This window comes from Coptis chinensis, chromosome 2, assembly GCF_015680905.1.
Source record: "Coptis chinensis isolate HL-2020 chromosome 2, ASM1568090v1, whole genome shotgun sequence".
Lineage (NCBI taxonomy): Eukaryota > Viridiplantae > Streptophyta > Magnoliopsida > Ranunculales > Ranunculaceae > Coptis > Coptis chinensis.
The window spans coordinates 61,706,353-61,734,270 of NC_141457.1; the positions used below are offsets into that span (position 1 = coordinate 61,706,353).

The 27,918-nt window shown below is 35.5% G+C and overlaps 2 long non-coding RNA genes and 2 other non-coding genes across 12 annotated transcripts; 1 reads left to right on the forward strand and 3 right to left on the reverse strand.

Moving 5' to 3' along the window:
- Positions 1-1,018: 1,018 nt before the first annotated feature.
- On the reverse strand, positions 1,019-27,681 carry LOC147516990 (uncharacterized). Of its 5 annotated transcripts, XR_015211302.1 has the most exons (7): positions 27,558-27,681; positions 22,581-22,636; positions 21,377-21,452; positions 20,611-21,285; positions 20,359-20,514; positions 19,761-20,150; positions 1,019-1,352 (listed from the first exon to the last, which is right to left on the reverse strand). It is a non-coding gene; the product is annotated as an uncharacterized LOC147516990 (long non-coding RNA). The 5 variants fall into 5 exon arrangements; XR_015211304.1 differs by lacking the exon at positions 19,761-20,150; XR_015211303.1 differs by lacking the exon at positions 1,019-1,352 and having other exon boundaries at positions 19,631-20,150; positions 21,377-21,471; positions 27,558-27,657.
- LOC147516991 (uncharacterized) lies at positions 11,233-16,527 on the forward strand. 5 transcript variants are annotated; one of them, XR_015211299.1, is made up of 5 exons: positions 11,233-11,309; positions 12,216-12,511; positions 14,857-15,709; positions 15,826-15,943; positions 16,381-16,527. It is a non-coding gene; the product is annotated as an uncharacterized LOC147516991 (long non-coding RNA). The 5 variants fall into 5 exon arrangements; XR_015211297.1 differs by having other exon boundaries at positions 11,238-12,119; XR_015211300.1 differs by having other exon boundaries at positions 11,238-12,511; positions 14,857-15,094; positions 15,169-15,709; positions 16,381-16,526.
- Positions 26,965-27,047, reverse strand: LOC147516992 (small nucleolar RNA snoR118). The gene has a single exon (XR_015214664.1). It is a non-coding gene; the product is annotated as a small nucleolar RNA snoR118 (small nucleolar RNA).
- LOC147516993 (small nucleolar RNA R66) lies at positions 27,151-27,226 on the reverse strand. Its single transcript, XR_015214644.1, has one exon. It is a non-coding gene; the product is annotated as a small nucleolar RNA R66 (small nucleolar RNA).
- Positions 27,682-27,918: the final 237 nt, after the last annotated feature.

Genomic DNA, 27,918 nt, shown 5'->3' on the forward strand with positions numbered 1-27,918 from the left:
CTCTCTCTCTCTCTCTCTCTCTCTCTCTCTCTCTCTCTCTCTCTCTCTCTCTCTCTCTCTCTCTCTCTCTTTTTTAGTTTAGTTTAGATTTAATTTATAGCCTCCATTAAACCTTTCAATAAAAAACTTTAGTTAGCATATCTAATTCTCCTCTTACTTCAAGTTCTTTTATTATGCTTTCCCTTTATTGTTTAAGTAATTTCAGTCCAATGAATCAAGGCTAAAACTCCCATTAGAGAGAGTTTTAATGAAGCCTGTGTGAGGATTGTTTATGATTTTGTGGGTTATTTGTGTTTATGCGTTTAAAGTTTGAAGCTTTCATATTTTTAGAGATAGAAATTGTTAGTTTTGAACTAGAGTTTAGTATTTCTATACAAGAGATTGATATAGGTACTATTCTCTCATGCTAATTAATTATTAACTAGAGAAAGTAATAGTTGATTAGGGATCTTACAAAGTAGGAATCTTTATTTTAGTGCATTACTGAATTTGATAGAGATGATGACTTATTAATACATGAACTAAGTGAATTATGAATAAACTTTTATATGTGGATTTATTACTTCCTCTATATTATTCTTTTCCATCAAAACCTTATTTATATTAGTTTAGTTTATTTAGTTTATGTTTTAATTAATAACACAATCATAATTAGTTTATTATCAATATAATTATTACTCTCACCACTTTCCTCTTGATTTAATTAGTTGAATCATATTGAGTCTTGGTAGTTTAATAGTGGAACGAATCCATACTCTTATCTATATTGCTTCATTATTATTTGAGAGAGTAAAGAAATATAATTGATAACATAAAAATGGTAATATTACGTATTAGTGTTGTTAACATTAATATTAGTGTTTAACTGTTTTTATGTATTATCAATAGGCGTAGTTAAACAACCTGCAGAACAAGCATATTAGTAACACAGACATATTTACTAGATATTCAAATTTATATGATGTTGTCTTTCATCTTCATTTGCTTCACCTCGCATCATCAATTTATGACTTTTCGTTGAGGTCTCGCCCGGATGGGGCATTAACTGGTCCAGATACTACATTGATTGGCACACCTTGTTCATTGGCTTCTACGTCATCAGTGCTGTCTTCCCTTTCATAAGTTGGTGCCAAAAAAGGATCAGACTCACTACTCATGTCATTAGAGCCTTCCTAAACACCACTCACACTCTCATCACAATGCCTATCTTCACTTACATCAGCATCATTCCCGGCTTCACCAACTCTTACTATTTCTGAATGCATGGAGAGCAAATCTTCTGGGATTACTTGTTTAGTGATACTCTCGAAGAAAGGCACAAGCAATTGAGCAAGGTGGAAAGAGTGCTTCCTCTGCACCAAAACAAATGCACACTACAACAAATATGACATATGACGTCACTAATTTTAGATCACTTTCAGCTAAGTGATGTCATATGAAAACTATGACATCACTTTTCTCAGTATGTGATGTAATAATTATCACAATTTTTTTTTAACATCACTTATTTGAAAGACTGATATAGTAGAGTTATACAACATCATTTTAATAAGTGATGTCGTGATAGTGATATCGTGATAGTGATATAGTAACATTTTTTTACGTCACTCGCCATGGCACTTAAAAAGTGATGTAATATCTATGTATTCAACATCAATTTAAAAGTGTTGTCACTCACCGTGTCACTTATAAAGTAATGTAATATCTATGTATTCAACATCACTTTAAAAGTGACTTTGTCAAGTTTTGGAAATCACTTCCAGAAGTGTTATTATTAATATACCTATTAATTATTAAGTTAATTAGTTAGAAAAAACTATCTAAAAATAAATTAGGTTAAATAGAAATAAAACAGGCGCGTGATTGGTTCGCCCATAAACGAGAAATAAAAAATAAAAGCCCGCGATTTTTTCTACTAAATATATTTTGGCTTCCCCAGTTAGAATCGAAAGATCATCAAAAAATTAGAAATAGAAATTAAACAGCCATTGGTTTGCTCGACTAGCCTTAAACGAAAATTAGAAATAAAAAACCGCGAATTTGATACCGAAAATTTTGGTTTCCCGCTGAGAGAACTTGGTATAAGTTATACTTACAGCAAACTGGTATGGGAAAAGCTAGAAAGTCGGCTGAAAATTATTGCGAATCAGGTTTGTTTCTTCTTCCTTTCTTCCTCTCTTCCTCTCCTCTTGATTTTATTCTCATATACATTAACTAATTCATACTTTGTTTTCACGATTTCTTCAAAAAAAGAATCATCTTTTTCAGTAGATCTTACACGTGAGCGAAGGAAGAACGCAAACAGGTTCATTCTTTTTTCTTGCCCCCTCTCCGTACTCGATTTCCCGATCTTTTTATTCAATATATTTGTGTTTGTCTGGTGGTGTGATAAATTTTTAGTGTTTTTCAATTGGTTGTTTTTCTACTGTATGTTCTTTGAAGATGGGGAAGTTTCCATATCACCATCATTAACGAAATCATCTCTGTACTCGTCTTCATCTGTATCATATACTACTTAGTGGACTTCTCGCTCTGCTTTTACTCATATCTGCTCTGTGCGAATCATTAAAATGTACTGTAAAGGCATACACCAATAACCCGCCAAGAAAAAAAAAAAATCTTGCTCTACAACTTGTACTACTAAAGGATTAATTAAGTGACTATTGTCATTGTTTGTATTGTTATCAAGATAATTATCGATGGGATAATTTTCGGGGGCCAAAGAGCGAGGTAAGTTACTTCATTGTTCTTTTTAAAATTGTTACTTCATTCGTGGGCAACAGTAATGTCTGATTACGGAATAAAAGGGATACATGTAAAGACTGTGTTATATTATTTAACGAATGGGGGATTTGAAATGTCAGCAATGAAATCAATTAACTTTAAGTTTACGGTTTCAATGATGAAGTTACCTTTCTTGAGTTTTGGTAACAAAGAACTTAAAGTTACTTTCTCGGTGGTAAACTTGAATTGATTTAAGTGTTTAAGTTATTTTCACTATTGGAAAACTTAAATAGAAATAATTTGAATAAATGACTTATGACAGATTAATATATTTCCGACCTACCTCTATGTATGAATTGTATATGTATATAAGTTCTGAACAACTCTACAATAATAAGAAATTGTCGAGGCACAATTTTTTGCCATTAAAACCGCCCAAGATTAAATGGTAATGATGTTCTGATTCTTATACATCTAGGTGCTACTCTTCGATATAGTAGGTTCAATATAAGCGACGTTATGGACAAGACTTGGAGAACTTTAAACAGGTTAAATAGTTTATACTTATATTACTTTATTTGAAACAAGTGCTTATTACTATGTACATATATCATTAACTATACTGAAATTTTCCAGAGCTAGTGATGAGTACGAAGATGCTGTTAATGAATTCATCGAATTCGCTATGGCTCCTTTGATGGATAAAACAAGCATTAGATGTCCGTGCATTAGTTGCAAAAACTTTAACCATTTGAGTCCCAACATTGTAAAAGACCATTTGATCATTGAGGGTATTGATATGACTTATGATCCTTTTGTTTTGCATGGAGAAGAAGGGCAAGTGCATGTAGTAGATGAAAGAGTTGAAACTACAGACTTTAACCTCACTGAGACTTATGAGATGCTTAAAGCGACAAATGAGAGTAATAAGAAAGAAGAGTTTTCTGGTGATCCAAAAAAAGAAGCCAAATTCCAAAAGGCAGTTGAGGAGTCTAAAAGGCCATTGTATGAAGGTTGTAGCAAGTATACGAAGTTAGAAGCAGTTGTTACGCTATATAGCATAAAAGCTAAACATGGTTTGTCTAATAGAGGTTTTACAGAGTTTTTAGAGGCGTTGAAGGATATGTTTCCAGAGGGTAATGTTATTCCAAAGTCAAATAATTCAGCAAGGGCGCTGTTAAGGAAGTTTGACTTGGATTATAAGCAAATCGACGCATGTGTAAATGATTGCATGTTATACACTGGTGATTTTAAAAATGATGTGAGCTGTCGAAAGTGCAAGACTACACGATGGAAAACTGATCCTCATACTAAAAAAGTACACGAGAAGGTTCCAGCAAAGGTTTTGAGGTACTTTCCTATTATTCCAAGGTTCAAGAGGATGTTTCAGTCTATCGAAATGGCAAAACAGTTGACATGGCATGCATCCAATGAGAGTACTGATGGAAACATGCGTCATCCGGTTGATAGTCCTGCATGGAAACATATTGATAGAAGTTGGCCCTCTTTTGGTGATGAAGCACGAAATCTTCGACTGGCGTTGTCTGCTGACGGTGTCAATCCTCATCGCACTCTTAGCTCGAGGTATAGTTATTGGCCAGTCATTTTGGCAATATATAACTTACCTCCTTGGATGTGCATGCGAAAAAGAAGTATTTGATGTTGACATTGATAATCCCCGGTCCTAGCCAGCCAGGTAATGACATAGATGTTTATTTAAAGCCACTGATTGATGACCGCTACTTTTGTGGACCGGATGGTGTGGAAACGTAATGACGATACCAAAAATCCACCTTCACATTAAGGTCTGTTTTAATGTGGACCATTAATGATTTTCCAAGATTTGGAAACCTAGCCGATGTTCAACGAAGGGCAGATTAGCATGTCCTAGGTGTGGCGTTAATACATGTGCAGATTGGCTAAAGCATAGCAGAAATTCTCTTACATGGGAAGTCGAGGTTCCTTCCGGATGATCATCCATATCGTTTGAAGAAAAGTTGGTTTAATGGGAAGCAAGAACACGGGCTAAGCCCGTTCCTTTGAAGTCCGATGAGATTTTTACTTTCGGGTAAAATCTATAGAAAATGATTGGGGAAAGATCCGAAAAAGAATTTGAGAGATGATTGGGGAAAACCTATAGGAAAGAAAAAAAAAAAACGTGGAAAGGGCATACAAAGGTAAGCAAAAAAAAACTAGAGGTGCAAAATTGTGGAAGAAACAATCTCATTTTTTTTGATTTGCCATATCGAGATTTCTTTTGTTAACTCATAATCTAGATGTTATGCATATAGAGAAAAACATTTGTGAAAGTTTGCTTCGAACTTTGTTGAATCTGAAAAAAAAAAATCAAAGGATAACCTTAAATCTAGGAAAGACTTGGAAGAAATGGGATTAAGACCTGACTTACACCCTATACGAATAGGAGTAGAACTTTACTTCCTGCATCACAATGCACCTTGTTAAAGAGTGAGAAGCAAATTTTTGTGAAAGGTTGAAAGCTACCGTTGCCCGATGGGTATAGTTCCAATATATCATACCGTGTTTCCTTTGTCCGACTATGCTAAATATGACTTGAAGTCTCATGATTACCATGTATTAATGCAACAACTGTTGCCTTTGGCCTTGCGGAATCTCTTACCAAAAAGGCCTAGGAATGCAATTTTTCAGACTCGTTCATTCTTTAATGAACTATGTCAAAGGACTATTGATAAGGAAAAAATGGAACAAATGGAGGATGAAGTTGTAGTGACAATGTGCTTACTAGAAAGATATTTTCCTCCATCTTTCTTTGACATTATGGTACACTTGACGCTTCATCTTGTGCGGGGAGGTGTGCCTTGGAGGACCGGTGCAATTTAGTTGGATGTATCCCTTTGAAAGGTATTATTTTTTTTTATATTTCCCTATTATTACTACAATATATTTTAGCTAAAAAGATACACCTTTTAGTTTGTAGAGTGTTGCATTCTAAACATTTGATTATTCATCGAGTATAGGTATATGAAGGATTTGAAAGCAAGTGTAAGGAATCATGCAAGGCCCGAGGGGTGCATGGCAGAATGTAACTTGGCTGAAGAGAGTGTAACATTTTTTTCCGAGCATATGAAGCGAGTTGATATTAATAATGACCAACCAAGTAGAAATGAAGACTATAATGATGAGTCCACAAAATCCAGTATTCTTGAAGGTAAGCCACTATTGAAGGGGACAATTATTACATTAACAAGAGACATGGTTGAAGCAAAGACATCGTTGCATTTTGTTCAATTTCGAGGAAGTTCAAATTGCATACATTGAGTAAGTTAATATGTTTAATGTGAAAACTTATATATATATATATATATATATATATATATATATATATATATATATATATATATTAATGAACACCTTTTAAACATAAGACACAAAAAAATGCTCATCCGCATAAGGAACCTCGCTTTTAGGAAGAAATGAAGGTGCTTTAGGAGCAAAGCATCTTTGAAACGCGTCAATGAGTGGTTTAAGCTTGAGGTGAAGAAGCAGGTTTTGTTATCTAAATTTATAGAAGTTTTAATCGATGTAAGATTTTGACTTTCAATTTTGTTTGTCTTTAGATTGAAAATGAGAAAAAACCAAAGATGTATCCGATATGTTGGATTGGCTCTCGATGGACCTTGTTTTGCGATGCTTGGAGCTATAAAGGTTATTTGATAAATGGCTACCGCTTCCACATAAAGGATGGAGAAAAAGGAACTCAAAACTCGAGTGTCATTGTCGACTAGTAGCTTGTGTAGGGCAAGTGCTAAAGACACCGCAGACAAATCGAGGAAGATGTGACATATTATGGTGTGATAAAACAGATATAATTTTGCTAGATTATGGTGTTTTTCAGTACCCATTATTTAATTGTGATTGGGCAAACGTAGGAAGTGGGATCAAAGTAGAAGAGGGATTCACATTAGTTAATCTGCATCAAAGTTTAACACACAAGCAAGACCCTTTTATCCTTGCATCCCAAGTCAAACCAGTTTTCTACTCCACGAGAATCACATGACAGCCAGTTGGTTTGTGGTTTTGAAAGCACCTTCTCATGGATTCCGTGATTTTGAATGTAGTACGGAGGAGGACCTTAGCAATGTGCCTCGCACCACCACCTTTGCAAGTGTGGAGCTAGTTAATGACATCGGCGGTGATGTAGAAGGCTAAGTCTATAAGCGCCAAGATTGTGAGGGAACTTGGGTGCTACAAAAAAAAAAGAAATAGAGTGTAATTGGGTCCGCTTTGTTTTCATTTTGTCCATTTAGACTGATTTATTATGTGGTTTTTGTTTTTGTCTATTTAGTTATTGACTTTATTATGTTTTGTGAGTGCTTCTTATAATGGTGCAAGGCATGTTGTGTTATGGTCATGATCAAATTATGTACTTTATTTTACCTAAGTGCCATGTATATGATTGTTTTGTTTTTTTTCAGACGTATTTTCTAATCTTTTCAATGCATGTGAAGAATGGCAAAGGAAAAGACTAGAGAACTAACCCCGTAAGATATTTTGATTCTCTCTCAATTTTTTATTCGCCTTTGTATTTGTAGTATTTTAATTTTGTTTTCTTCTGTTTGTTTTGATTTTCTAGTACCAAAAAAAGCGGCAAGAGCTAAGGTTCAAAAGTTTAAAAGTGGGCGGTGCACATTCAGTTTGTGTATATTGTTAATTTCCACTTAGAAAAATAATTATGCTTCGGTTGTGATTGTGTCATTAAGGTGTGGTTGTAAGTATATTAAACCAATTTATTTTGTCATGTACAAGGTTCCAAAAGTCCAAATAAAGTTTATGGTAAGAAAGTTCAAGAAGTGGAAAGGTTGCCAAGGGATATGGAAAAGCTACCAAGTGAGCAACAAAATGGAAATCATGACTTTGGAAATGGAAGATGATGAATGGTTGGAAAACCACTATGAAAATGACTACTGAAGAAGGAGAAGGTAATGCATCGGAAGGTTCGAATGATCTTCACCAACCAATACCGGGGCGACAAAACTGAATCAATTGGATCCAAAAGCTCAAAAACTTGTGCTTGACTTTAATGAAAAAGGTCTACCTATAGGTCCTAATTAACTTATATACAAGCAGTTACTTGGGCAAAAGTAGCAAGGGATCGCTCCAATTGGCTATCCTACTTGGCATAAAGTAACACCTGAGATTAAGGACAAAATGTGGACTGTTATAAAGGTAAATTTCTTTATTTACATGGCAAGTTATATATTATTAAAGAAATATAGTAATATTTGTTTATGCATCTTTTACAACAATTTTTGTAGCACCGAACGCTAGAAAACAGACTTTTAAGTCTATTGGGAAGCTCGGCATGGGTTCAAAACAAAATTGAGATCAAGAATTTATGATGCATATGATAATCTTGACCAAGCTAGAATTGCACATTGCCCAACCGATGTAAAACTACCCGATTGGAAAGCATTTGTTGCAAATTGTTCACGTGAAGGATACAAGGTATTCATCATACATTATATGGGTTATAAAATCCATTTTGCATATCAAGACTCATATATTATTTTTTTTTTTGTAGAAACTAAGGGAAAATGGGAAGAAGGCGGGTTCAACACCACAAGATGCCCCATACTTGTAGTCAAATAAAGGTTATGCAAGATTGGAAGATGAGTTGGTAATTAAATGATCTATTTTTGACTTGTGAAGATTTTTCCCCTTAAGAGTACTTAATATATATATGTGAAATGTTTTATTTACTTGTTTTGTAGAGGCGTAAAAGGATAAGATTGGTAAGCCCGTTACAAGAGGTAATCTTGTATGGGTTGCAGCCACAAGAGGAAAAATGGAGAACCAGTAAATGAGTTTGCTAAAGAGAAAATAGTATGTCGCTTCACTGTTCATAAAATATTTTCTAAGATAAAAGGCATGCTTATTCGATTTCCATGCTAACTCTAGTTATATTATTTATTGTTGTTGTTGTTGTTGTTCTTTGTTATAGGATAAGTTGAATGAAATAGACCGTGATATAGAATGTGGAAGAGGAGATGCCCTCTCACAAGTTTTAGGTCCCGATCCTAATGGGCATGCACGGGAGTGGGATATGGAGTTACTCCATCTACTTTGTATGGTATCCAACAATGCAATGGGAGGATGAGTGAATTGCAGGAGAAATATGATGATGTATTGGAAGAAATGTCTTCTATCAAGAAACTTGTTGCCAAACTATTGAATAGTGAAGAGGTATTCCAATTTGTTTGGGGATTCCATATATACTTTTGTTTTGATTTACTAACATCAAAATTATTTTCAGCCAAACCATTCGTCTGTTCAACCTTCTCCAGAGGTGGCAATGAACCCTCAAAGTCCATCTTCCCAAAGCAATCACAATCTGAATTATGTATGTATACAATGTTGGATTCTATTTTTTTTTTTTTTTTTTTTTAATTTCAAATTCCTAGATTTACATTTATATTATTGTTTCCTTATATGTTTTCGTACAAGGACGGACTAAAATCGAAAAGATGTGTCTCTTGAAAGATCTCTTGAGGGTCGACGCGACCACCAAAGTCCATCCGCCCCAAGCAATCAAAATTCAAGAAGTTTTCCATGTTAAATCCTATTTCATTAAATTTGAAATTTTCATTGCTTTTTATATTTTCCCTTTCATGTTTTCGCAGGGGTGGGGCTAAATCCAAAGTTGTATCTACGCAAAGACCTACTCATCAGGCTCAACGTGACCATCAAAGTCCATCTGCCCAAAGCAATCAAAATCTAATTTCCGTATGTTATCCTTGCTAAATGCTATTTCATTTAATATGTGAATTTCTAGAGTCATGTATGTATATCTTTTTGTTTTCATACAGGGTACTAAATCCAAAGTTGTGAAGTGCAAGTTGTTTAGACTTGTTCCTGAAGATGTCGTGGCAGAAGGATTGTGGTATACTGATGATCCAGCAGCTACAGTGCATACTAAGCCTTTAGGCCCCGGTTATTCAAAGGTTTCTGTTGAAGTTGCAATTCAAAAGGATGCGCTACTTGTTAGGGGGAATAACGCTTTGAAGACGATAGAAGATTCTGTCTCTAGTTTTGTGGCTTGGCCAACCAATTCCTTAATTAAGTTGTGATGTGCACTCAATTTTAAGAGCTAGTCTTTTGTTGTTTGAAAACACTTAAATTTTGAAGACCTTTTAATTATGCGTGTTTGGGAAGTTGTGTTAGTTGGAATTGGACTCAATGAATGGTGAATGGTTTAAATTCTTCCACTTGGTGCTATATGTATCTGTTTTCTTTGTTATTCTTAGCTTTGTTATTGATACGCTTTGCAGGCTTTAGAACTAATCATTTATTCATATATCCATACCGATTGTTCTCTATTGCTTCTTGCAAAGCCAACACTTTTAACTCCGCTTTGTAAAGTTGTCGCTAGCTTTACAATGCCGGTCCCCAAGCCCGGATAAAGGAGGAGGGTAAAGGGAAGAGTATAGGGTATTGCAATTAAAATTCTTTTAAAAATATATCAAAGTTTGGGAGTGAAGCAGATGATCTACTTCATCAGTAACACGGTATTTATTTCACCTTTTTTTGTATTTCCTTTTATGTTAGAACCAAATACTGTCATTACTCATTAGTTCTAACTACTTTTATTCGAATGTGAAGCGAGAGTTTCCAGAAAAATCACATTTTATCGGGTTTCTTCTATCATTCAAACTAATTTTATGGTTCCGATTGCTAGTATTGTTGATCTATTCTAAATATATCAAGGTATGCAATTTGTCTTGTTAGGATCTCCCTCGATATCATGGCAACATATAGTTGTCGAATTGAAGCTGATAAATAGAAAGCGATGACGGATATGTGAAAGTAGACCTCTTTATATGGCATACTTGTAGTCACCATGTTTGCTCCACAGAGAGATGTTGTTCTACCCACCCTCCGCCTTTTATTTTTTTCATTTTAGAATCATGTCCATCTTATAAAAAAACGGAGTTGGTGCTTAAAGCAACCTCACATCTATAAAACTTTAGTGTTTTGCCTTTCTACTCTACACAGTTTGTCGCCTCAAAAAGACTTGCATGCTAGTATTAGAAAGAGACCAAATAACCTTTTGGTTACCATAATTTCCTTTTTCCCATATATTTCATTGATAATATCCAAATAGTCTTATTATTTGCCGTTAATCTTTAAAGTATCCAACCGAGACGGGTTACTTTTTTTTTCATACACTAAATTGGATTTTTATGTACTCAAAGTCATGTTAATAACTTTTGTACTTGATCTATTCAGGGATATCACTAAAGGGACATCTGTTAAGAAAAAAGAAGAAATTCTGAAACTCTCTGCGCTCAAGACATAGACACAAAGGATGTGAGGTATGAATGCCAATATGTGTTACTAGGCTTCCATTCTTTCTATTGGTGAAATATTTGAACCATTGATTTGATATAATAAGATGGCCTTACTAAGTCTTTTATGAAATCGGTGATTTTGGTGGTCCATAGGGTAATGATAGGTAATGGAATGTTCTTTGGACGACCTCCGGGTGAGAATCTTGAGATTGATGGCTGGCTTTGTTTGGAAGAACCTGCAGACATGTACATTCTCGGGTGAGTCTTCCTTGTGTTGTGAATCCTGTAGGCAGTTCTAATTTCTGAGACCTAGCATCCATCTGTTTGAAGTAAGCCTGAAAAGTGGATTCCCAGTTTCTATGAAGATAATATGTTATAGTGTTAATTGAGGCTGAGCAATCTTCTCTTTTCTTGCTGCACATCACTTTCGGCACAACAGGTAAAAGGTCCTATTCCTTTGCATGACCTTTTATTGTGCCAATTTCTTGGTTCCTACCTCTTACCACTTCGGTTGATCCAATTCATCTAGGAAAAATACTAGGATCATGCTATGTTCTTCCAGATTTTATTCTGTTTTGAGTATGGTCGGTGTCATCAATAGTTTACCTTCACGCTGTGGTTGTCTGTTTTTGTCAGCCTCCAATTGTCACATTCTGCATCAATCCGAAACGTCTGATCATAAAACTCTAAAGAGCACTCTTCAGTATTATTCAAAACAGTTAAGTTATATTATTGCTAACGAAGTGTCGAAGAAGAAAGTTCAGAGAGAAAAGAGAGAACTGTTTAATTAGTTTCGCCCTTCTCTCACTACCCTGGGACACTTCCCCACCCTTCGGGTGGGCGAACGAAGCTGGTAGAGGAAATAGGTTGGTTGCTTTACTGAATGAGAACAAGCTGCCTAGACTTCTGGAATCTATTTGAATACATTTAAGGACTTATCAGTTAGAAGAGTTTTAAGCCTCCCAAAATTTAGTCATACTCAATGTGGCAATGAGATGGAGAAGTTTGTATTCTCTGTATCCAGTTCTGTTATCAAATGGGAACCTAATTGAACAAGGAGAACTTGAGGTATTTTTAACTTCTTCTGGAATATGGACTGGAACTGGAACTAAATCATCTTCATGTTAGTTTTTTCACTTTAATTGTTGTCTCATTCTGTTGAAGGGTGGTAGACATTATGTTCTCTGGGAGGACCCATTCAAGAAACCTTGCTACTTGTTTGTGTTAGTTGCTGGAAAGCTGGAAAGCACAGATGAAACATTTGTCACTCACTCAGGTCGGAAGGTTTCCCTGAGGATCTGGACACCTGCACAAGATCTGCCAAAAACAGGTCATGCCATGTATTCACTCAAAGCAGCGATGACGCAGGGGTAAAGAAGGTTCCCAAAGAGGGTTGGACAATGCAAGATGGAACACCATGGCCTGGGAACAATGTCCGGGATCATCCTGGAATGATACAGGTAATTCGTCATGTATATTATCAGTGTTTCCTACTATTCTTAAAACCTTAGTCCTTGCATCATCCGCTTTATCAATGTTATGCAATGTGCCCGTTTCCTTCTCTATCTTTTATCTTTTGGTAGGAGACTATAGACTGATCGATATAAAAGATGATGCGAGGTAAAGCAAATAACAAACTATGAAGACTAATTATGTCAAACTAAAAAAGCTTGCATTTGATGGGCAATGTGTAGTGTGGTCTATTAAGTAGTACACTAGTTCAGCTGGTGTTCTGTCTATTTATTGTATTTTTTCCCAAGTTTTGTTTGTTTCCAAGTGATAATATCCATTAAAGACCTATTCTTCAATGCCAAAGTTCAAGAGGAAACTAGTAGCATTCCATTTTAGCCCTTTGTATGTAGATGGAAAGAAACTTTGACTTGAGGCTTTTATCTTTCGGATAGCTCAGGGAATTGCAGGATAGCTCTAGCTGCAGGCACTAGCCATAAAGATTTTACCATAAGACCATTTATCGTGCCAAAAATTAATACTTGCACCATCAGCAATTATGCATCTTATGAACTTGCTACTTTGTCTCCAGTTCTATCCTCCATGTAGATGTAAAGAGATAAGTGCTTTACAAGAGAAGTTCCTCATAAATGAGATGAACTTTATTCTTTTGTAAGTCTGGTCTTCCATTTTAGACGAGTTAAGGTTGTGTTAAACGATTCTCAAAGCTGGGGAAAACACTCTAAAACAAACATAAAGTGATAATCTCCATTATTACTAATAATAATTATTTAAGAGAGTTGGATAGTCTTAAGAGTCCTGATCAGAATAAAAAATGATCTTAAGGGTACCTTTGAGGGGTGAAAAAGCAACAAAGGCATGCCATGCTGAGCCCTTAGTATGTGCGCCATTATCTAAGGTGGTTGCGCTTATCCAGCGCATTGCAATAGTGTTCTCCATGGAGATCGCCATGACAACACTATTCAGAAGAAGTTCCACATAATGATAACAACGTTTGTTGTTGTTTGTGCTGGTCAATTAGTTAGATAGTTCTATACTGGTATTACTTTGTTTCTTTTCCTTTATAGTAAGACACTCCCCTTATAGCTGCCTTACTGTTCATACACATATATGAACCCATCGTGATTCTCAACAATGACCATAATAACACGTAGTTGTTGTGACATTGTATTCATAGACTTCCAACAGAAGTGACTTTCAGAACAGGATTGCTGTAACAACAAACTCCACAAACTTTTGGTTGAATTGTTATACAACCGTGGGTTTGTTGCAAAAAGTTACGTTTTCAAATTTTGGTGTATGTGAATATTTCTCTACTAATTCTCTGGAAAAAACAAAACATACTTACCAATAAAAAAAAAAAAAAAAAACAGTTCGTAGAGACAACAGCTAATCTTTTGGGCATTTGGGTGGTCTAAGTTTAATCTTTCTAGTCAAGTTACATTGTTTGATGGATTTGATAAATTAGTTACATCCTGTGATAATGTTGGTCGACTACTTAGATTATGGTTCACCAATTTCACCCCCTTATTGAGCTAACATCTTAGAGATTTTGCAATCTATGGACGTTTTCAAATTTTGGTGTATGTGAATATTTCTCTTACTAATTCTCTGGAAAAACAAAACATACTTACCAATCAAAAAAACAAGGAAGAAAAACAGTTCATAGAGACAACAGCTAATCTTTTGGGCATTTGGGTGGTCCAAGTTTAATCTTTCTAGTCAAGTTGCACTGTTTGATGGATTTGATAAATTAGTTCCATCCTGTGATAATGGTGGTCGACTATTTGGATTATGGTTCACCCATTTCACCCCCTTATTGAGCTAACATCTTAGAGATTTTGCGATCTATGCACGCCTCTCCCCTGTATTATTATTATTATTATTACTATTTTTCGATAAATATCTCCCCTGTATTTGATATGGCTAATGGACTATTGGTGCTTTCTGCTTCTACTTTTGTTGACTTGTATTGGTACTTCTCTGGTTTCCATACAATTAAATTATTAAATAGGTAACATTGCTACATTTTGTTCGAGAACCTTCAATCTTTCTCAGTTGCATGAGCAAATAGTTTCTTCCTCAATTGCATGAAGAATAGTTTGCTAAATCTTTTCTTGTTTATAGCATTGATAGGGAATGATAACGACTCTAGGATGCCAATTGTTTGCTCGGTATTCAAAAGGTTTCTTGATATCTTATTATGGGTCGCAGATAACTCCTTTACGCTCGATGGCTATTTTGTGATTATGCTTGCTGCCACCTTATAATTTCACATAGTTAAATATTATATTGATCAGCCTGATGAACCATAGTGTTTTTAAAAATCACTTAGGCTTCCGTTCGTAATTTCGTGGAGGTTGTACGTGCTTATCGAGTAATATTTCCTGAATCAGAAAAACAGCTCGTTGAACTTGCGGTAGCCCTGTTTACCAAGCATTTTGAAACAATTCAGCAGCACATTAAGGAAAAAGTTTCTGCTGGAAGTCTTTTGGAAATGCTCCGAGTTACTTGGAAATCTCTTGAACTTTGGCATTGAAGAATAGGTCTTTAATGGATATTATCAGCTCAAGGTGAGAGTCTCAGCAATCATCTCCAATGCTCCATACTTTCTGAATGTAGACTGTGATCATTATATAAACAACAGTAAGCTAAGGCACTCAGAGAGGCCATGTGCTTTATGATGGACCCAATTTCAGGGAAGAAGATTTACTACGTGCAATTCCCTCAAAGGTTTGATGGAATTTATCGTAATGGTAGATATTCAAATCGTAACATTGTATTCTTTGATGTGCGTAATGCTGCTTTCTTCATCCACATTTTGGTGTTTTTGTTTTTCTCCTGATCTTGTAGAATGGATAACTTGTTTTTTACTGTACGCAGATCAACATGAAAGGGCTTGATGGCATATAGGGACCTATTTATGTTGGAACAGGTTGTGTTTTCAGAAGGCAAGCTTTGTATGGATTTGATTCCCCCACCAAGAAGAAACCCCCTGCAAAGACCTGCAACTGTTGGCCAAAATGGTGCTGCTGCCTGTGTTGTAGTTCTAGAAAGAAGAACAGGAAAATGTCACCAAAGAAGGAGAGCAGGAAAATGCTCCTTGTTGGGTCTATATGATTCAAACCTGTCACTTCCGTATCAGACGGTGTATTGATATGTGGATGCTCACTTCCTTAATTGGCTAGGTGACTGCACCTGGTGTGCGTCTTTCATATGTTACTCTTAAGTCTCTAACAGGCTACTGGGTTTTTCAGTATATTTATCTTCTTGTTAACAAGTGGTTGCTTTGACATTCTTCCAGATGAGTCCTTCACTTTGAAACATGATGGTCGGGGCTATCTGTCTATGTCAAATACTGGTCCCAACAGCAATAACTCTCAGTTTTTCATTACCTTCAGAGCTGTACACCATCTTGATGGGTTAGTTTTAGTACCCCACTCTATATATATACTGGGACGTGATGTATATGCATATGGTTTTGTACAAAGTGTGAGTTGGTGAACTTACAAATTGACTTAGGTGCTGGTTTTTGGTGGATATGGTCTCCTCATCGTAGAGATGTCCCCATAAGCTTTCAATTCATTCGGACATTTCTAACCTTGTCAAAAGAGGATCCTATTTTGAGAAATACTGGCTCCTCATATACTTTCAAAAGTTGTTTAAGGTATAGACAACTTTTAAAAAGGTTAGAACTGTCCAGATGAGCTGATAATGATTTGTTCCAAATATCTGCCTGCAATTTATCTTGTAGGTGCCCGTTGTACGAAACCCTTTCTGTATAGATCCCATCCTATATGTGTGTATTGTTTGTTGCTCATATGTGCATTTTTTTTTGTTTCCCTTTTGATTTCAACAGGTTGCATGTTGTCTTTGGGAAGCTTGTGCAAGGCCGTCGGACATTGAAAAAGATTGAAAGCGCAGGTTCCAAGCAGGGGGAACCTGCGTTTTTTGTGAAAATTGTCAATTGTGGTGAACTTCTTGAAGGTAAGATACGCGCAGTAGCTGCTTTGGAGAGGGAGTCAGTCAGCTTGGCTGATAGAGCTTTATTGTTTATCACTAAAGATATAGAGCTTTTCAGTTTCTAGATAATTTGTGGTATAATAGATTTTCTTATGAGTTACAACTGAATGTTTTTTTTAGTTTGTCGTGAAAAAGGAAAATCTAAGAAGCCTTCAAGAGGAAGGAGGAGGAAAAGACGAAGATATTCTAGTTCTAAGTCAGATAGTTCATCTGATTCTAGTTCGGAGTTCTCATCATGCGATCTCTTATGGAATGGTAGTTCTACTTGATCAAATCTTTCACTAAATTACTCCATTGATCAAATCTTTCAGCTCCCTCTTATATTTTTGATTGTTGGAACTACTGAGGTTTTCCTTGGTCAAGATAGCGTCTGTGATGTTGAAGGAAATGAGTTACCTCGTCGGTGTATGTTTCTCATGAGAAAAAACCGGGCTTTGATCACCATAAGAAAGCAGGGGGCAATGCATGCTCTACGGTAAGAATGAGTTTTAAACAAAACTATTTCACCAAGACTAAAAGCATTATTTTTTTTTTTTAAAACTTATTTCTTATTTAGCATCGGTGTTATGAAAAGTGCTAAGTGAGCGGTGGAAGGGCACTTAAGTTGTCTAGGTGGGGCTATGGCGATTTTTTCCTACAAAAAAATGAAGAAATTAAACTTTACTTCTTAAAAATGCACAAGAGTTTGTGGTGCCCCCGATATAATCTGTTTTCTTTGGACTTTTACCGATAATGTCCGATATTAAGCCTTTGGTTTTATAGGTTTTTTCGATTCTATATTCTCAATGTGTAATATTCAAGGTGTTATGATTATGGCGCTTATTCCCAAAATATTTTTAGTTGCCCGTTTGTATTTTGGCGTTGTTTATGATTATGGTCATTCTTTTTTCTTTATAAATATTTTTAGTTAGTTTGTATTTTTGTTTGCGAATCTCATGTGTGGAAAGAACTTGAGTTCACGATCACAAGGGCCAACTTAGTTTGTGGATCAGATTTTTGCCCATGTGTAACAATTACAGGACGAAATTCTGACAAATGATGTCATGGAAAAATTACTTTTATACAAGCAGATATTTACCATAAGTAGAATTCTGCAAACCAAATTTGTTTCTAGAGTTTTGTTCTTAGGTTAAAATCTGGCATTAAGATGAGTTCAAGGAGGTCATAATAACCTTTTCCTCCCCCGGTTCTCGCACAAGTTCAGCAGGCTAATTTCCTTCCATTATCTCCTTCAAAAGTTGCTGATCCAAGACCTGAACCAGCAAAGTTATCACAGATCGGGGGCTATCGAAACTTACACATTGTAAGCTCCACCCAAACTATCTTCCTATTTTAGGTCTCACGTAATATTTCCTCTACTCTTATATGGTTTTGGAATTTAGATTTAAGGCTTCCACCACGTGCTTGTTGAATTCCTTACTAACTTCAATGAGATAATGCTACTGACTGTGAGAATGATGGAGGACTTCCTCGAGGCTAGCACGAAAAATACAAATAAGAATCTAGAAACATGTGGAGTTCTTTATGGTTCAGCGGTAAGCATCACTAGTTTTCGGTGCGGCGTTTGCTCATTCTTTAATATCATTGGCTCTGAATTACCTTTTCGGTTCATTTTTGGTATTATTTTGTTGGACTGACTTGAATTTGTTTAGAGATGTTAGAATAATCCTCTTATGTCTCGACTTAATTATTGGTATCAAATTCTTTTTCATATGTCTTTGCCTATGTTTTTTTCCCTTCGGTGGATGCATTTTTGAAATTTGATTGTATGGTTCGAGGTGTATGTTGGTGGTATTCCACATGATGCTTCCGAGAAGGATCCAAAGGGCTTTTGTGAGTCGATAGGAGAAGAAGTCACGAGGTAATGTTTATGGTTTTATGGTGGTTTTACCTCCCTTCGTTACACCTAAAGATTTAAGATTGACATTTTGCTATTGCACGTCGGGGATGATGAAAGGCAAAGACTTCATGAGAGAATAAGGGTTATCGTTTGTTACCTTTAGGACTAAAGATTTGGCTGCTAAGGCCATTGAGGATCCGGAATAATCTTGAATTTCGTAATATTGAAAACAAGTAATTGTCTTTTGTAGAACTTCCTTTGTCATTCGGGTACTATATTATGGCGGATGTTACGTGCGCTTATTTTCCTTTTATAAAATTTGCATTGATTTTCTAGTACAATGTTTCATAATGCAGAAAAAGAAAAAAGTGAGTGATTTGTTAGGGTCGTGATAGGTTCTTGGATTAAATTGATTGCATTAAGCCAGGCGTGGTAGATTCTTGGTTGGGTGATTGTGGTTCTCTTTGGCTCATTTCGATCATCTGCAGATTAGATTTTGTTGGTATATGTTGGCTCGTTACAATTTTTTGTATATAGTGTAATATTTGTAATTGGAGATGATATTTGTGTGATGAATGTGATTTTAAGATACATTTCATCTTTATTTGATGATAAATGACTACAAAAATGGTATTATATTGGGATGATATTGGCAATTTTGTTTTTTTTTTAATTATTTTTTTTATTATTTTGATAAATGGGACATCACTTTTAAAGTGATTTATAGAGTTATTTCACATCACTTTACAAGTAATTTGGAATCTGAATGAAATGTCACTTTCGAAGTGATGTTAATCGGCCTTATTGATTTCACTTAAAAAGTGATGTTAAACGTTATAACATCACTTGTGGACATCGATTAAAAAGTGATGCAAAATTATAACATCACTTGTGGACGTCGATTAAAAAGTGATGCAAAGTTATAACATCACTTGTGGATATCGATTAAAAAGTGATGCAAAGTTATAACATCACTTATGGACATCAATTAAAAAGTGATGTAAAGTAACATCACTTGTGGACATCGTTTAAAAAGTGATGTGGAAAACCCTGACTTTTCACGTCGCCACCAGTTACATCACTTGCAAAAGTGACGTCGTATATTTTTGACATCACTTATAGGGTGATTTTAAATGTCTTTTCTGTTGTAGTGGCAGTTTTAGGTTCAGAAGATATACATGTATAAGTATCCACATAACAAAGGTTGAAGTTACTAGTAAGAAGAAGTTTTAAAGAAAATCTTATCATATCATAATCAAGCTACTTTCTAAAAGCATGCATTCTAAACAAATATTGTTAAAAACATGCATTCTAAGCAAACACCATTCTAAACAAAAACATAGTAAACACATGGAATGAATTCATAACATATTAACCTCTTTAGTCAACTAATCCCTCAACAATGCCTTGCGAAGGTGCAAGGGTCTAATCTGTGTGACACTATGGCTCCTATACCACTCCAAGTAAGCTGCATTACTTGCCTCAGTGGACTCTACTTGTTCCTCCCCAATACAGTCAGACGTACACCATATTTCCCAATCTGCGCATATTTCTTTGGACGGCTTCCCGGATTTAGGATCATCTCTCCACCTAGGAGGTGGATCTAGTATGTGTTGCTTCCGCCTAAACTGCCTCATGCATCTTTCTGGCATATACCTCTCTATAATGTCGAAGTATATAAGCCATGTCGATATGGGTTTCGTATATGAAGCGTTCAAAGCAAACTAGGGAGCATTCACCCAGGCGTCCCATGGCTGCCATATTATCTAAAATACCAAACATCATACCAAGATTAGCATATACACTTCTTTGGCATTCACATTCACACATAAATAAGTAGTGATCAGCTCCAAACAACCTAATTGCACTGGTTTTTAGTATGTGGCTAATTTGTTTATGCGTGACAGATATCAAGTATAAATGCATATCACTAATACCTAAATATCTACTTAAGACAACAACTACAAGACTAACCTGATCCACACGTAGTGAGTCCATCTTTGCACTTAGATGCTCATACATGAGCTTCGAAGGTCTATATTTGACGTGTTTCCACCGGCAAGCAGCTGGGAATTTAACCAAAGCAGGACACCTTGGCTAACACATACTAATCCTTTCGTAAAACCATGCCTAGAAGCAAACATCCATAATTACAATCCAATACATAGTTAATTAATAAAGATCTTTCCATAAAAGAATTTGGAGCTACAGTGTTACAACACTTACCAACAGTAGAGTTGAAGAGACACAAACGTTCAAAACAAAATTATAGGCACTTTTGCTGCCTTTGTTCTTTTCTTTACGACAAAGTGACACCCCCATCAGTGACCTGAATAGGAACGCAAGTACAGCAGTACCCCAAGCATATGAGGCACAATTCTTCGTATCGGCCAGGAATGGTAGATACTTCGTATGCACGTGATAACCTCCTGGCTCTGAAAACACTATGCTTCCAATGAGGAATAACACAAACGCAGTCACGCGTTGTGCTTCGCTCATATCCGCTCGTGGGCGTTGGAAGGTAGTTTACATCCATCACAATTTCACTGATTTCCCTCTTACCTCTGACTCTGGAGGACTTAGGCCCAAATATTTCTGACATGCTTCATGAGCTTCCAATTTTGAGTTGCCCACAATTGGTTTCCCAATTACATTTAAGCCTAGAATATAGGCAACATCCTCCAGTGTAATTGTTGCTTCAAAAGTTGGCAAGTGGAATGAATTAGTCTCTAGTCGCCAACAGTCAACCAAAGCAGATATCAAGTACTGGTCCCCTTGGAAATGGTATATTTTTCTTAGGTGCTTGAAGCCCAAACCCGCGACCATTTTCTTTTGAGCATTAGACAATATCCACTTATTTACATTTTGATTGTGCTCATGTGTACGGACCCTTGGTCGAACCTGTTAGTCATTTAGACAAGTTATTGAATGTTAATTAATAGAAGCCAATTGAAAACTTATAAGTAATAAATAGTTGAAGATAGCTAGTTACCTCTTGTTCCATGAGCAAAGACGATATATGATCATCTTGTAAGTATAAATTCTGCATAATTTGTAGTCTGTCCATGCTGCAGTGTGTAGTAGGAACTAGATTAGTAGAAAAAAGTTAGAGCCGAAATAATTAAACTAGAACAGTTCATACAATAGATAAGAGATTAAACAAATTGATGAACATGGATTGAATATCTTATGATAAGGCAGTTAAAATTAATGAAGGGAAAGTAATGGTGGGACTGCTGATTTCATTATTTTTAGTACGAAAAGGTGGTGATCTTAACTCCATTTCACTACAACCAAGGCAAAACAGCAAGCAGACACTCAACCATCAACAAAGAACCATGCAATTGATAAGAAATAAGTAAATATTTGTTTACTAGGCAATCCACATACTAACTTATATAACTGCGTGCATGAATAAAAGATTATATATAGCTTGATACTGACAATATCAAGGATACCATAAGAATGACCTTATTCATCTACTAGTATGCATGTAAAACAAGGCACTACCAACACATGTATATCTTATGGTCCCCAGCTGAACTTATATATATACTCACTAGTTGTGTGGTTCACCAAATTAATTCATTGCTCTAACAAACCACATTCAACAAATACACAAAGTACAAGCTAGTGCCCAAGACATAAAAAGTAACTTGAGAGATAATATAAAAAAAATTACACCATACTAACAGAGTTTCCTACATCTATGCATGCAGTTTCAATACAACATCTTTAGCTTATTGTCCAAATTTGAAGATGAGATTTAACTTGATGACCTGAGATAACTCATCGTGTAAATGCTCTTCAATTTAAAACCAAATCAATTGAACAATCCAGGAACCTCACACATAGCTTACACACAGTAAGATATTCCATACCTAGATTACAAAAATCTATGTCCCTTTTTCCTTAATGAAAAACAAGAGGCAAGAACCCCTTTCTAAGACAAGTTTTTCTCTTTTTATGAAAAGAAAAATAATCTCAATGACCCGAATTTCAAAAAACTCCTCTTGACACAAATTATATCCATATATGAAATTTATATTAATTGCCTAATTTAAAAATAAAATGTGAAACATGAGTATCACACGTATATATGCATGGCTTGATAATCAAACTATCTTTTACCAATTTAAACAAACAAAACATGCATGAAAATAAGCAGGCTATATATTAGTTATGTAAGTTCCTACCTTAGCACGCTCCGTTTCCTTAATCCCGAACAAGCAAATAAAACCATATCCAACTCCTATAAAAATCATATATCATAATTGTAAATCTATTAGAACCCGAACAAAACTAACTAACATTTCCTTTCAACTTAAGTCAAAAGGAATAATTAATCGTTGATTATATGAAGTACTGATGTTATTAAATAAATGTTCTACCCTTCTAGTTACTAAATTTTATGTCCTAGGCCATTTCCAAGCCACTACAAGACACTGACAGGGTGCTGCTAGGCCGATATGATGCGAAGCCACTGCATGCCATCACCAGGCCAATATAGGCCATATGATCAGTTCTGACATCTATTTTCTATAAGTGACTTAGTTCCCTATTCCTACATCATCAGTACCTTTAATAAATAGATAGAAGAGTCAAATGCTAATTCCCTCCATTATATATCAATTCAACCATCATTTAAACCATACCCATGGCAAGTGATTATATGGCTGGACATAACTTATATTTTATGTATACCTTAATGTCATACAAGACCTATCACTTGCAGTAATCCAATACCAACATCAGGACTACCATCCACAATATATCATTTGGCGGTAACTACATACCAATCACTCATATACAACTATAATCCAACAACCACCAAACCCTTATCTCCATAGTTATGTGGCAGGAAAACAAGTCGTCCAACTAGGTATCATAATTCTGTAAAAAATTCAGTTTACATATAATTAAGAGTCAATCAACACCACATGGTTCTCTTTGACTCTTTCAACAATAATTTATAGATATTTGGTCCTTGTTTCAATCAACACAAGTTCACTATTTCTAAATTAATAATAAGGGCCTAATAATAATAACAGGCTGCCCATAATAATAATATAATAAATAAAAAAAAAACATAACTCTATGCAAGGCAAGGACTGGATACTCTATAACAACTTAAAAATCAGCTCATTGTTTTCTTCTTTAACAATGAACAATTAAAGAGCTTCTTACCAAGTTAGCAAGCAACTCTAAATTTAAGTTATAAACAACATATCGCAATCCAACTAAATTAACTGCTAAAACAATCTAATTTAAACTAACTAACCCAAGAGAGAGAGAGAGAGAGAGAGAGAGAGAGAGAGAGAGAGAGAGAGAGAGAGAGAGAGAGAGAGAGAGAGATTTTAGTAGTTTAGGGAGATAAACTTAGGGCTTATCTTAGATCATTGAGAGAGAGAGCATTTGTTTCAGGGCTTTATTCCTTGTTTCGGTTGTTGGGGTTCTTGCAAAGAAAAATAAATGGCAGAGGAGCCAAAAAAATAGAATAATGATACGGGGAGCCTAATGATATTTGGGTCGTACAATGTTTACAAGGGTGGCTTTTAGGACACGATTCAATTCAATTTTTTTGGTATGAGTTCCAACAACGAAAAAACAAGACCGCCCAAAAACTTGTGGCAAATTTGGGTCATACATCAACCGGACTCATATCATCAACCCACGAAATATCGGTCCTTATCGTCGATTTATCACATTCAGTTGGGATTACACTGTTATATGTGCAAATTTCAATGATATAAGGTGAAATATCATTACATTATCGACATTTCATGATACATCTATATAAACAAAACTAATATCATCGATATATATACCCCTCCCCCCTTTTGTTAGGTAATTTATTTACTGGGTTCTAAAGCCTCTTCTTTCTAAATACAAAAGTTAGGTCATTCGGAAAAGAAAGAAGAAACAAACAAACAAAAAAAATGCAATTAAAAGCCAAGCCTTAAAAGCCAATTAAAAAGAAAATAAAAAGGGAGGATATGGGTCCAAAGAAATATACATTGAGAAATATCATTGATAAATATTGTTCATTACATCATGGAATAGTATGAATTAATTGTTAAGTGCTAAGTTTTTACACAAAATAGGGATAACAGTTTAGTACAGGACCCGCAAACCCAGCACGAATCCGACTCTTTTGTAGCGGTTTCGGGGTAGGGGTTGGATAATCTTGACATATTTATCAATTGGGTTTAGGTTTGGGTTTGCTCCTTCAACCTGTGATTCGGAACCCAGCTCTAACTCTAAATCTTATTTTTTATTATTACATTAGCACTAGTCAACGACATATGATAGAAAAATGTACCCGTTAGTGGTTATAACTTCCAAAAACCTATTATCCTCTCCTCAAATTATACTCGTCTTCTTAACCTTATTCAATACTCTAATTTTATCCCTTTTGAGGATCTATGAATATTTGTATCTCTTTCCAAACCCTTGTTTCCAATGGAATATATTATGGTTTTATAGCTGTAACTTTCCGAAACTAATCTCTAACCCTACTTGTTCCTAATAAAAATGTACATGTTAGTTATTACAGTCCAAAATACATAAATAGTAATTGATATAACCAACTATTGAAGAAGGAGGAGGGTGAGTGTACTTGTAAGTTTATTTTCTTTCAATTCAGTAGTGATTCTACTGACTCAATAGGGACTAGGGGTGACAATTTTGTACACGACCCACTAACCCGACACGAATCCAACACAAACTTAACGGGTTCGAGTTGGGAAAAAAGGCTTTTGGTTCATTTAAGGGTTGACCAATCGAATCCGTCAAATAAATAGTTCCAACTAATGGCACATATGTTAACCCAAGTAACCCGTTAGTAGACCTGATTTGTTCACAGGTATAATGGGTCGGTTCATAAACCCGTGACCAATATAACATGTTTTAAGATAACTTTCCCTATTTTTTAAGATCTCATCATCCCAACTACCTAAACTAAACGACTAAAATGAGAAGGATTAGCCGTCAGATTCAAGGGTATCGGATACTAAATATTATTGCTCGATATTATTTGCCTTATTTTATGCTGTATTTTTTTACATACATGTTATCTATTAATCCAATTCGAAATTGACCCGCTGCCTTAGCGGATCACCTGTTAGTTAACCCGTTATATAGGCAGGTTGGGTTTGGGTTTGGGTTTGACAAACTCAACACGATTAGTAATTGAGTTGGGTTTTGGTTTGCAATTGAGTGGGTCTCGTCGCAACAGTCTGAATGTACGCCAAATGGAATGCAATCCATCTGGTTCCAAAACCGATGCACATATTGCGTACAGCTCGACACTTAATTGCAGATAGTTGGGATACTGCATTACAAGCAAGACAAACGCAATTTACAATATTGAACTTTCCCAGTCTAGTATTGGCAAACGAGCACATTAATGATGGGTCCGAAATACCAATTGTATATGTTATCGACCAAGTCTATTTAATTAATGTTCATGTGGTTAGAATTTTCATTTGGTCAATCCATCTGGCTTCAAGACTGATGCACAAATGGCGTACAGCTCGACACTTAATTACAGATAGTTGTGATATTTCATTACAAACAAGACAAGCGCAATTTACAGCATTGAACATTCTCAGACTAGGGGTTCCAAAATACTAATAGTACATGTTATCGATCAAGTCTATTTAATTAATGTTCATGTAATTAGAATTTTCATTTGGTCAATCCATCTAGTTTCAAAACCGATGCGTAGATAGCGTACATCTCGACACTTAATTGCAGATAGTTGGGATACTGCATTACTTGCTAGACAACCGCAATTTACAACATTGAACATTTCCTATTCGATGTGGTCATGCTAATTTGGTTTTTAATTCAATTTTTTTGAATTTGATGTCTACCCATTGGTAAAATTTATTTGGTTTTGATGCATGTATATTCGAAATTTAGATAGGAAAAAACTAAAAAAATTCCTATTTGTTTTGGACCCAACAGCATTAAAAAAATTCCTAGTTGGTCTGTATAACTCGTTGAGAGTATACTCCAGCAATTCGGTGAGGTCGTTATAAAATACTGAAACCGGCATAACTGAGTCATGAAATGGTAAGGTCGTTATAAAATACTGAAACCTGCATAGCTGAGTCATGAAATGGTTCGCTGGACGGACGGTCAGAGGGGATCGTTCAGAGCATAATCGAGCGATATTGGTGAGAACAGCGGAAAGAGTATTGCTTTTTACGTTTTCTACCCTTTTATGTTGAAATTACGTTTTTACCTTTTCCTATTCCTTTTACTCAAACTTGCTGACCCGGTCACGAAAATTTCAACCACTCAGTTGAGGTGCACCCATGCATCCTAAATTTAGCCTTTACTTTTTACTTCAAGATTCTCCACAGCTCTTCTAAATTGTTCTAGGGCAGCGGTCATTATTTTTCTTGGCCGTTCAGCTGCAGCTACTACTATGTCGATATAAGAGCTACTATAAGTCCATTACAGATGATGCTCAAAAGCAAATTTTATATAATTCATCCATTTTTTATTCATGCATAAAAACTACTAAATCTCAATATCAAGAAAACGTAACAAAAAACAGGTTGCTAATACGTGTCAGAAGGCTTTCTAGGCCGCATGTGCATCAATAGGCGCAGAAAAACTGCTCAGAGCCCAGTGCATAATTCATCATCCGCAATTTTTTTGAACCTTTTATTCGTTTATATATAAAAGAGTAAAAGAAAATAAAAAATCAATGAAAATGAAAATGTAATATAGGACATAATTTTAACATAGGGGATCCTCAGCAATAATGCTTGTAGTTGTCATCAAAAATGAAAACATTATCAGGTCTCAAAGATATACCATCATAGGATCCCAAAAAAAAAAGTAAACAAAAAAAGGGAAAATTAGTGAAAATAGAATTGGGGATTTGGCAGGACATAATTCACTGCGCACAGTGGGAAAAAAACTGATAGCGAAGTGACTCAAGGCCTGCTAGAATCTAAGCCTCTACAAATCTTTATCAAGATAGAGATAACAACCTTTTATCTCATGTAGAGAGAAAGGGATCTCATCAAAAGGCTATGAGCTAATGCTTACTATAAAGATTGTTATCTCTACAACAACATTAGAACAAGTAAAACTACAAAATAACAGCGATTAAAGAGCTGAGAAGTTTATTTCAAATAAAATATTCCTAATACCTTTTCTACTTTGAAGAACCAAATGATGCAGCGGTGGACTTGTCTCTCACATGGTTTTATACTTGACGGAAGACATTTTAGGGTTAGGGTTTAATAACTTAATCAATGGACTACATTGCCCTCCATTTTATACTTGTCAATTCTTCATTAGTACCCTTTCCAAACCTTCTAAGCCCAGCCCAAATGCCTAATAGAAAAACCCGAGAGAAAGCCGACTAGTTAACCTGAATGGTACTTTCAAATGGGTGATAATTTGGCCCTCAACCCGCCCTGACCCGGCCTTCAAAATTGAATGTTCAATCCCTCAAAAGTTGGCCCTCACAGATTTGCGGGGCGAGCTAGGACCTGGGTTCTAAAGCAT